This window comes from Salvelinus sp. IW2-2015, unplaced genomic scaffold (assembly GCF_002910315.2).
Source record: "Salvelinus sp. IW2-2015 unplaced genomic scaffold, ASM291031v2 Un_scaffold1935, whole genome shotgun sequence".
Taxonomy (NCBI): Eukaryota; Metazoa; Chordata; class Actinopteri; order Salmoniformes; family Salmonidae; genus Salvelinus; species Salvelinus sp. IW2-2015.
In genome coordinates, this window is record NW_019943292.1 from 44,615 (window position 1) to 57,115 (window position 12,501).

A 12,501-nucleotide genomic window follows, 5' to 3' on the forward strand; every position below is an offset into this window, starting at 1 on the left:
AGCGGAATGGCTACCCAGAACCTTCCATGCATCTTGGAGTGTTGAGAACGAGATTAGTTGTACAGGGCATCAGAAAGCTTTTCAGACCCTTGAATTTTTCCACATTTTGTTACGTTACAGCCTTTTTTTTTTTTATCCATCTACACACACATACCCCATTATGACAATGCGAAAACAAGTTTTTAGAAATGTTTGCAAATGTATATATTTTTTTACTGAACATAACTTATTTTTACTTTAAGTATTCAGACCGTTTGCTATAGAGACTCGAAATTGGCAGCTCAGGTGCATCCTGTTTCCATTGGTCATCCTTGAGATGTTTCTACAACTTGATGGGAGGCCACCTGTTGATAAATTACATTGATTGGACATGATTGAAAGGCACGCACCTGTCTACATAAGGTCCCACAGTTGACAGTGCATGTCAGAGCAAAACCAAGGCCAAGACGTTGAAGGAATTGCCCGTAGAGCTCTGAGATCAAGATTGCTTGAGCACAGATCTGGGGAAGCGGTACCAAAAAATCCTTCGCAGCATTGAAGGTCCCCAAGAACACCAGTGGCCTCCATCATCTTAAATGGAGAGTTTGGAACCACCAAGACATCCGTATTTCTTCATTACACAAAGGAATAACCTCAACCTATTTCTCACGACTGTTGACATCCAGTGGAAGCCATAGGAACTGCAAGCAAGTTGCTTAGAAATCTGGTATCCCAATGAAATCTCAATGAAAAGACAGTGACCTCAAAAAATCTGAATGGTTTGTCCTCGGGGTTTCGCCTGCTAAATAAGTTATGTTATTCTCACAGACATGATTCAAACAGTTTTAGAAACTTCAGTGTTTTCTACCCAAATCTCCTAATAATATGCATATTTTATCTCCTGGCGATGAGTAACTGGCAGTTGAATTTGGGTATATTTTTCATCCAAATGTGAAAATGCTGCCCCCTACCCTAGAGAAGTTAAGCTCCCTTCCCCTGCTTTTGATCAGCTCCTGTTGTTGGTAGCGATGATCGGTCGGGGACCCTTGGCCTTGTCGCTCCGAGCTCCAAGTCTGTGTACTCGGTGGAAAGCCACCTTGATTACAGTCTCCATAGGAAGTTTCAAGGCGGCTTGCATGAATTCTCTGAAAGTTGTTATCTAATTAGTTGTTATCTAATTGTTGTTATCTAATCTGGATTATTGGATGTGTCCTCAGGAATCCCAGAAAAAAATAGATTTTCACGCATGCTACAACTTTGTATGTCTAGTAGCGACTCCATCACCCTGTTTTCCCTGAGTACACAATCCATGTTGGTATTGTGGATTTTTAACTTGGCTGTGAGATTGGCTAAATATGAATTTTAAGGAACTGATTGGGTCACTACTTGACACCAACAAACATCCCATAATATCTGGCTCTCTCCTAAATCGTGGCATTGAACGTTTCAGCAGACTTTTAGCCCTCCATAACTGGCTGCAGCTCTGTGGGTGTAACATTTATTGAAAATGTTGATACCTTCTGGAGACAAAGCTTGTTTTATAAGGAGAATGGATTCCACCCAAATCATATGGGTTACTAGATCTTTTCACAGCATTATAAGGCTGCATTGAGACAACTTGAGACAACGTATGAATGACCCAAGCCCAGATCAGTTAATCCCTACCATTGTGTCACTGAGTTGTTATAATACTTCAGCAAATGTAATTATCCCAGAGGCGTTGGAAGACACAATGTAAATAACCTAATTTATGTCCCTCTAACTGCCCTGAATGCCTCTGCTGATCCCACAGCTATTGTATGCAGTGGTGTATGCGGTGGTGTATGCGGTGGTGTATGCGGTGGTGTGCCCGAATAGGAAGTCCACTGTGTCCACATGTCTACTTCTGATAAGCTTCCCAGTAAAGCAATGAAAACAATCAAACATCCCAGAAAAGTGCTACAAATAGCCCACGTTAACACATGTAGCTAAGAAACAAGGTTCATCGATTCAATAACTTGCTAGTAACAGATTTATTATTTATTGATTTATTTTATTTCACCTTTATTTAACCAGGTAGGCCAGTTGAGAACAAGTTCTCATTTACAACTGCGACCTGGCCAAGATAAAGCAAAGCAGTTTGACACATACAACAACACAGAGTTGCACATGGAATAAACAAACATACAGTCAATAATACAGTAGAAAAAGTCAAATGAGGTGAGATAAGGGAGGTAAGGCAATAAATAGGCCATGGTGGCGAAGCAATTACAATATAGCAATTAAACACTGGAATGGTAGATGTGCAGAATATTAATTTTATTTTACCTTTAACTAGGCAAGTCAGATAAGAACAAATTCTTATTTTCAATGAGGGCCTAGGAACAGGTTTGACTGCCTTGTTCAGGAGCAGAACAACAGATTTTTACCTTGTCAGCTCTGGGATTTGAACTTGCAACCTTTCAGTTACTAGCCCAATTGTAACGGCTGTCGTAGTCGTTCTCCTCCTCAGACGAGGAGGAGCATGGATCGGACCAAGATGCAGAGTGGTAAGTGTTCATATTTAATGAAAAAACAACAAAACACTTCAAAATACAAAAACCAGCAAACGTGACTAACCCGAAACAGTCCTGTGTGGCCCAAACGCTGACACAGGAACAAACACCCACAAAACACAAGTGAAACCCAGGCTGCCTAAAGTATGATTCTCAATCAGGGACAACGATTGACAGCTGTCTCTGATTGAGAATCATACCAGGCCGAACACMAAATCCCAACATAGAAAATCAAACCTAGACCAACCCACCCAACTCACGCCCTGACCAACTAAAACAAATACAAGACAAAGAAAAACAGGTCAGGAACGTGACACCAATGCTCTTCTTCTATGCTCTTCTTCTAAAAAGATATTATATAGTTCATATTATAGTTTCTTCTCTAAAAAGAAGAAGAAACTATAATATGAAACAAAGCTAAATTGTAAAAATAATGATAGTAAAAACATTTGGAGCACCTTAAATAAAATGTTGAGCAAAAAGGCAAACTCAGCTCCATTATTCATTGAATCAGATGACTCATTCATCACAAAACCCACTGAAATTGCCAACTACTTTAATTATTTTGCCTTTTGGTAGGCTGTCATTATAAATAATAATTTGTTCTTGACTGACTTGCCTAGTTAAATAAATACTAAATAAAATAAAACTATGACAACACAGTACCTTCAGAAAGTATCACTTCCTTTTGGCAGAGATGCACGTGTAGTTCTGAGTACCGTCTCAAAAGTCCAAAATCCATAATAAATTCCTGACAACTGGCCTCTGAACCTTCAAAATGCTGGCCGTGTGGTGCCAGGACAACAACCTCTCCCTCAATGTGATCAAGACAAAGGAGATGATTGTGGACTACAGGAAAAGAAGGACCGAGCACGCCCCCATTCTCATTGACGGGGCTGTAGTGGAGCAGGTTGAGCGCTTCAAGTTCCTTGTTGTCCACATCAACAACAAACTATCATGGTCCAAGCACACCAAGACAGTCGTGAAGAGGACACGACAACATCTATTCCCCCTCAGGAGACTGAAAAGATTTGGCATTGGTCCTCAGATCCTCAAAAGGTTCTACAGCTGCACCATCGAGAGCATCCTGACTGGTTGCATTACTGCCTGGTATGGCAACTGCTCGGCCTCCGACCGCCAGGCACTACAGAGGGTAGTGCGTACGCCCCAGTACATCACTGGGGCCAAGCTTCCTTCCATCCAGGACCTCTATACCAGGCAGTGTCAGAGGAAGGCCCTAAAAATTGTCAAAGACTCCAGCCACCCTAGTCATAGACTGTTCTCTCTGCTACCGCACGGCAAGTGGTACAGGAGCGCCAAGTCTAGGTCCAAGAGGCTTCTTAACAGCTTCTACCCCCAAGCCATAAAACTCCCGAACAGCTAATCAAAGACCCAGACCCATCTTTTACGCTGCTGCTACTCTCTATGCATAGTCACTTTAACTTTGCGTACATGTACATATTACCTCAATAACCTTGACTAACTGGTTCCCCGCAACATTGACTCTGTACTGGTAGCCCCTGTATATAGCCTCGTTATTGTTATGTTACTCCTGCTGTTTAATTATTTGTTCGTTTTATTTTCTATTTTTTACTTAACTTCTTAAAGCATTGTTGGTTTAGGGCTTGTAAGTAAGCATTTCACTGTAAGGCCTACACCTGTTTTACAGTCGTGGAGAAAAGTTTTGAGAATGACACAAATATTAATTTTCACAAAGTCTGCTGCCTCAGTTTGTATGATGGCAATTTGCATATACTCCAGAATGTTAGGAAGAGTGATCAGATGAATTGCAATTAATTGCAAAGTCCCTCTTTGCCATGCATATGAACTGAATCCCCCAAAAACATTTCCACTGCATCAGCCGTGCCACAAAAGGACCAGCTGACATCATGTCAGTGATTCTCTCGTTAACACAGGTGTGAGTGTTGACGAGGACAAGGCTGGAGATCACTCTGTCATGCTGATTGAGTTTGAATAACAGACTGGAAGCTTCAAAAGGAGGGTGGTGCTTGGAATCATTGTTCTTCCTCTGTCAACCATGGTTACCTGCAAGGAAACATGTGCCGTCATCATTGCTTTGCACAAAAAGGGCTTTACAGGCAAGGATATTGCTGCCAGTAAGATTGCACCTAAATCAACCATTTATCGGATCATCAAGAACTTCAAGGTGAGCGGTTCAATTGTTGTGAAGAAGGCTTCAGGGCGCCCAAGAAAGTCCAGCAAGCGTCAGGAACGTCTCCTACAGTTGATTCAGCAGTGGGGATCGGGGCACCACCAGTACAGAGCTTGCTCAGGAATGCCAGCAGGCAGGTGTGAGTGCATCTGCACGCACAGTGAGTCGAAGACTTTAGGAGGATGGCCTGGTGTCAAGAAGGGCAGCAAGGAAGCCACTTCTCTCCAGGAAAAACATCAGGGACAGACTGATATTCTGCAAAAGGTACAGGGATTGGACTTCTGAGGACTGGGGTAAAGTCATTTTCTCTGATGAATCCCCTTTCCGATTGTTTGGGGCATCCGGAAAAAAGCTTGTCCGGAGAAGACAAGGTGAGCGCTACCATCAGTCCTGTGTCATGCCATCAGTAAAGCATCCTGAGACCATTCATGTGTGGGGTTGCTTCTCAGCTAAAGGAGTGGGCTGACTCACAATTTTGCCTAAGAACACAGCCATGAATAAAGAATGGTACCAACACATCCTCCGAAAGCAACTTTTCCCAACCCTCCAGGAACAGTTTGGTGACGAACAATGCCTTTTCCAGCATGATGGAGCATCTTGCCATAAGGCAAAAGTGATAACTAATTGGCTCGGTGAACAAAACATAGATATGTTGGGTCTATGGCCAGGAAACTCCCCAGACCTTAATCCCATTGAGAATTTGTGGTCAATCCTCAAGAGACGGGTGGACAAACAACAACCGACAAATTCTGACAAACTTCAAGCATTGATTATGCAAGAATGGGCTGCCATCAGACAGGATGTGGCCCAGAAGTTAATTGACAGCATGCCAGGGCAGATTGCAGAGGTCTTGAAAAAGAAGGGTCAACACTGCAAATATTGACTCTTTGCATCAACTTCATGTAATTGTCAATAAAAGCCTTTGACACTTATGAAATGCTTGTAATTATACTTCAGTATTCCATAGTAACATCTAACAAAAATATCTAAAGACACTGAAGCAGCAAACTTTGAGGAAATTAATATATGTGTCATTCTCAAAACTTTTGGCCACGACTGTATTCAGCGCATTAACAAATAAAATGTGATTTGTGTGGCCATAATGAACCCCCAAAAAATCCATGCCTTTTGCGGCCAGTGGCCGTTGTGCCCTTCTCCCTGAGTGCTGCATGCTCCATCACGTGATCAGGCCTTTCTCACAGGCTACAAGTGAAGACATCTCAGGGACGAAACTGCGTGCTTCCTTATCCAATTCCGAGGTGCATATTGAAGATATCGGAAGTACTGTCCACATTTACTTTTCGTCAGCCAACAAGATGCGTAAGTCCTACCGAACAGCAAAAGCACTAGCCTATGTCAATCTACTATCTCCCATAGTACAAAAGTCAACCTATTCTATTCTGTGCAAGAAATACATTTTCCAAACATAGTCTGGGACAGTTGTGGGATGCAATAGATCCCAGATTAATAAAACCACTAGCATCCAAATAACTTTTTTACGCAATGAGGCTGACGCAACAGATCAGAACGTTTAACTTAAAATGTTGATAAACTTTTAGGCTATTTCTTCACATTAAAAGCGCAGCGATAGGCTATAAGCGCTCTATTCGCAGAAAAAAAACATTAGCAAAAGTAACCGCAAATGCAAATATGCATGTAACACTTTTATTATAAAGGTCAATTTTTATGGTGAAAATGATCTTCCCAAACTTGAAACTCACGTGCTGTGTATGTATGTAGTTAGGCTCTACACCCCTTGTAAAGCAGATTAATGTGCTTAATTTTCATGAGTTATTTGGCCAATTTAGTTACAAACCTTCTAAAAGCATATAGGCCTATGGAGTAGGCTACATGAGGTGTGCGACTGTGTTTCTAAAAAGTAATTGTTTCTTATGCATCATTCACAAGTGATAGGCTAATATTGTCACCCATCAGACTGCTCTGGATTTAATATTGTCTTGACATATACTAAATAATATATGTGACATTTTGTTTTGATTTAGAATGGGCCATTTTCATTCTGTATCGAAACCGGCAGCGGGACCAAATACATGTCATCTATCTACATCTATAATTTAGCCCAAACAACTACCTCTTCCCCTACTGTATTTATTTATTTATTTTGCTCCTTTGCACCCCATTATTTCTATCTCTACTTTGCACATTCTTCCACTGCAAATCTACCATTCCAGTGTTTTACTGGCTATATTGTATTTACTTTGCCACCATGGCCTTTTTTTTGTTGCCTTTACCTCCCTTATCTCACCTCACTTGCTCACATTGTATATAGACTTATTTTTCTACTGTATTATTGACTGTATGTTTGTTTTACTCCATGTGTAACTCTGTGTTTTGTATGTGTCTAACTGCTTTGCTTTATCTTGGCCAGGTCGCAATTGTAAATGAGAACTTGTTCTCAACTTGCCTACCTGGTTAAATAAAGGTGAAATAAATAAATTTAAATAAAATAAAAATGCACTTAAATAGCGAATGGAGGACGCTTTCTCGTGGTTTATTTATTTTCATGCCAGCCATGTAGGCTATACTCCTGTTGTAAATATAAGCAATATGCTTAATATTAGGAAAGTTTAAAAATAAATATAGTAGGCCTAGCCTACAGAAAGCTGATTGGAGCCTCCTCTTTTTAATAGAGGCCATCACTCTGTTTTCTAGAGCAATTGCAAAGCCTATAGAAATGTTGCGTAACATGAGCTCATGGGCTCTCATGAAGTGTTGCCTAGGTTTCCAATACATTTGCTTTGATGTCAGAGGGGTTAGAGGGACAATAGAGTGCTGAGTAGCAGGCAGGTAGCAAGTTTGGTAGACTACTAATGACCATCAGCAGCATCAGAGCTGGGAGAAGCCTAATCACCGTGACTAAACAGTCAGGTGAATTTGACTGCCTTCACGACTCGACCGCCAGTGTGGCGGTAATACGGTCACTTTCTGAAGTCACAGTGATACAATTCAAAACTTACCTGGTTTAGATACGCTGTTTTATTATGAGGCCATGGCTACTATCCTGGTTTAGATACGCTGTTTTATTATGAGGCCATGGCTACTCTATAGGCCATGGCTACTATCCTGGTTTAGATACGCTGTTTTATTATGAGGCCATGCTACTTACCTGGTTTAGATACGCTGTTTTACTATGAGGCCATGCTACTACCTGGTTTAGATACGCTGTTTTATTATGAGGCCATGGCTACTTACCTGGTTTAGATACGCTGTTTTACTATGAGGCCATGGCTACTTACCTGGTTTAGATACGCTGTTTTATTATGAGGCCATAGCTACTTACCTGGTTTAGATACGCTGTTTTACTATGAGGCCATAGCTACTTACCTGGTTTAGATACGCTGTTTTACTATGAGGCCATGGCTACTTACCTGGTTTAGATACGCTGTTTTACTATGAGGCCATGGCTACTTACCTGGTTTAGATACGCTGTTTTATTATGAGGCCATAGCTACTATCCTGGTTTAGATACGCTGTTTTACTATGAGGCCATGGCTACTATCCTGGTTTAGATACGCTGTTTTACTATGAGGCCATGGCTACTATCCTGGTTTAGATACGCTGTTTTACTATGAGGCCATGGCTACTATCCTGGTTAGATACGCTGTTTATTATGAGGCATGCTACTATCCGGTTTAGATACGCTGTTTTATTATGAGCCATGCTACTACCTGGTTTAGATACGCTGTTTTATTATGAGGCCATAGCTACTATCCTGGGTTAGATACGCTGTTTACTATGAGGCCATAGACTACCTGGTTTAGATACGCTGTTTTACTATGAGGCCATAGCTACTTACCTGGTTTAGATACGCTGTTTTACTATGAGGCCAGCTACTTACCTGGTTTAGATACGCTGGTTTACTTATGACCATGGCACTACCTGTTTAGATACGCTGTTTTATTATGAGGCCATGGCTTATCCTGTTTATATACGCTGTTAATGAGCCATGGCTACTTACCTGGTTTAGAACGCTGTTTTCTATGAGGCATGGCTACTATCCTGGTTTAGATACGCTGTTTTTATGAGCCATAGCTACATCCTGGTTTAGATACGCTGTTTATTATGAGGCCATGGCTACTTACCTGTGTAGATACGCTGTTTTACTATGAGCCATAGCTACTATCCTGGTTTAATACGCTGTTTTATTATGAGGCCAGGCTACTTACCTGGTTAGATACGCTGTTATTATGAGGCCATAGCTACTACCTGGTTTAGATACGCTGTTTTACTATGAGGCCATAGCTACTTACCTGGTTTAGATACGCTGTTTTCTATGAGGCCATGGCTACTATCCTGGTAGATACGCTGTTTATTATGAGGCCATAGCTACTATCCTGGTTTAGATACGCTGTTTTACTATGAGGCCATGGTACTATCCTGGTTTAGATACGCTGTTTTATATGAGCCATAGCTACATCCTGGTTTAGATACGCTGTTTTACTATGAGCCATAGTCACTATCCTGGTTTAGATACGCTGTTTTACTATGAGGCCATAGCTACTATCCTGGTTTAGATACGCTGTTTTACTATGAGGCCATGGCTACTATCCTGGTTTAGATACGCTGTTTTATTATGAGGCCATAGCTTACTATCCTGGTTTAGATACGCTGTTTTAACTATGAGCCATAGCTACTATCCTGGTTTAGATACGCTGTTTACTATGAGCCATAGCTACTTCCTGGTTTAGATACGCTGTTTTACTATGAGGCCATGGCTACTCCTGGTTTAGATACGCTGTTTTATTATGAGGCCATAGCTACTATCCTGGTTTAGATACGCTGTTTTTACTATGAGGCCATAGCTACTATCCTGTTTAGATACGCTGTTTTACTATGAGCCATGGCTACTATCCTGGTTTAGATACGCGTTTTTTATTATGAGGCCATAGCTACTATCCTGGTTTAGATACGCTTTTTATTATGAGGCCATAGCTTACTACCTGTTTAGATACGCTGTTTTACTAGAGCCATAGCTACTACCTGGTTTAGATACGCTGTTTATTATGAGGCCAGGCTACTACCTGGTTTAGATACGCTGTTTTATTATGAGGCCATAGCTACTATCCTGGTTTAGATACGCTTGTTATTATGAGGCCATGCTACTTACCTGGTTTAGATACGCTTTTACTATGAGCCATGCTACTTACCTGGTTTAGATACGCTGGTTATTATGAGGCATAGCTACTATCCTGGTTTAGATACGCTGTTTTATTATGAGGCTATTAGCTATTACTGTTTAGATACGCTGTTTTTTATGAGCCATGGCTACTATCCTGGTTTAGATACGCTTTTTACTATGAGGCCATAGCTACTATCAAAATTCCATGTAGGAAAATGTTCGATGTCGCACAAATTATCAGTGTGCAAAAATTATAAATGTTGACATTAAGCAGACGCTTTATCCAAAGCGACAGTATGCATGCATTCATTTAAAGTTTGTGGCCCGGGAATCGAACCACAATCATGACGTTTTGAGCACCATGATTTTTTCCATTGACTGTCATGGACGTTATTTATTTTGCTATCTTAATAGGCTATAGACTACATTTATAAAATTTAATAGGCTATAGACTACATTTATAACATTTGAATAGGCTATAGACTACATTTATAAACATTTTAATAGGCTATGGACTACATTTTAACATTTGAATAGGCTATAGACTACATTATAACATTTGAATAGGCTATAGACTACATTTATAACATTTGAATAGGCTATAGACACATTTATAACATTTTAATAGGCTATAGACTACATTATAACATTTAATAGGCTATAGACTACATTTATAACATTTGAATAGGCTATAGACTACATTTATAACATTTTAATAGGCTATGGACTACATTTATAACATTTTAATGGGCTATGGACTAATTTATAACATTTGAATAGGCTATAGACTACATTTATAACATTTTAATAGGCTATGGACTACATTTATTAACATTTTAATAGGCTATGGACTACAATTATAACATTTAATAGGCTATGGACTTACAATTTATAACATTTTAATAGGCTATAGACTACATTGATAACGATTTTATTATAACATTTTAATAGGCTATGGACTACATTTATAACAGTTGAATAGGCTATATAATAGCGAGCTTAGGGTTAGAGCCATAGTTTGAGGCCCATGGAGGTAGCTATATGCAGAGCTGTGCAATACAAAAGGAACTCCATTACATAACCCATTATTTTCCCTGCAAAATGTGTGGGCTTAACAAGAGGATAAATGTTTCGTAGGCTACATTCAGTCCACTAGCTGTCTGTTTGACTCTCTCGCTCCAGAAAGCATCATCACCATGAGATATGCTATAATATTGACCAGGGAGACAGACTGGCACTTGATGACATAATATATTGGTAAAAACAATGTTCCGAAACGTGCAGCAACTGCCAACTGTTTTATAGTCCTACCTGTCGTATATACAATATGCGGCGTGAGTCGACAACATGGGGTTATTATCGTCTTGATGACATCAAAACCTGACTCACCCAATTGTTCGATGCTGTCACCTATTGACGACCGTCTGATGTACACTTCAGGTCGGATAGACAGATTCCTTTAGAATGGTCTAGTGCTGGATGTATGGAAGCTTTCGGGGCAACTGGGATAAAGATCCGTGTAGTAGACCCGCTAGTTCACTGCGGTTCTCTTCTACAAGTCACTGCAAAGATTCAGATATAACCGTAAAACAAAAAGTCGCCTCGCGATATGTTTAAAATACATCAACACAACATGAACCGTGTAATTCTACTCTGCGCCTGTCCCGCCCGGGCGCTACTCAGCATGTCCGTCTAATCCAATGACCATGGCACGGTCAAAGATAAGTATAACTAACCCAAGATAGTTATAGTGTCGTTTTACAGTGAGAGTAAATGAAATTTCACCTAGTTCCATCCTCTCCTATTACCCGTGATTGGACTTCCTCTCCCTCCGTTCTAAACGGATGCTTCAGTTTTGTAGCCGTGTGACGTGTTTGGGTCACCGCTTCTGTCTGTGACCCGGTTTTCCGATAGTGTTGGAATTTAGATGTATTTATTTTATTTAACTCTTATTTTACCAGGCAAATTGACTGAGAACACATATTAATTTACAGTAACCACATGGGGAATAGTTACAAGGGAGAGGAGGGGAGATGAATGAGCCAATTGGATGCTGGGGATGATTAGATGGCCATGATGGAATGAGGGCCAGATTGGGAATCTAGCCAGGACACCGGGGTTAACAGCCTTATTACTCTTACAATAAGTGCATATTTTCTACAACGGCAGAAGATGTAACATGCGTTTCCTCAAACAGCATGTAGAGAGAAATGATGCTAAATGTATTCGGTGCACGTGACTTATGAACTTTGATTTCATTTGGAGCATGTGTCAATACTGAAGTCTCCAAAGGGATTGCTGCTCTCAAATAAACTTTCTGCATTCAAATCTTTCCTTAACATTATAATTATTTTACAATACTGATGACGGATCAGTTCCTAGAGAGGTATTACCATCTACGGCTGCAAATATTGAGGGTAAGGGTGCACAAAATAACTGATTTGGCACATAATTGTGCATGTTAGGCTAGCTCTCAAACTCAAGGTGGCATCCTGTCTTCTCCCTACGGTTCTCAGCCATCCTGTCTTCTCCCTACAGTTCTCAGCCATTCTGTCTTCTCCCTACAGTTCTCAGCCATTCTGTTTTCTCCCTATAGTTCTCAGCCATTCTGTCTTCTCCCTATAGTTCTCAGCCATTCTGTCTTCTCCCTACAGTTCTCAGCCATTCTGCCTGTC

The 12,501-nt window shown here is 40.6% G+C and overlaps 1 protein-coding gene across 1 annotated transcript in view; it reads right to left on the reverse strand.

Moving 5' to 3' along the window:
- Positions 1–11,605, reverse strand: part of asmt2 (acetylserotonin O-methyltransferase 2) — a 49,974-nt gene extending 38,369 nt beyond the window's left edge. The window contains 1 exon segment of the mRNA XM_070439812.1: positions 11,216–11,605. The gene's annotated coding sequence lies outside the window, so the exon portion shown is untranslated.
- Between the last annotated feature and the right edge of the window lie 896 nt (positions 11,606–12,501).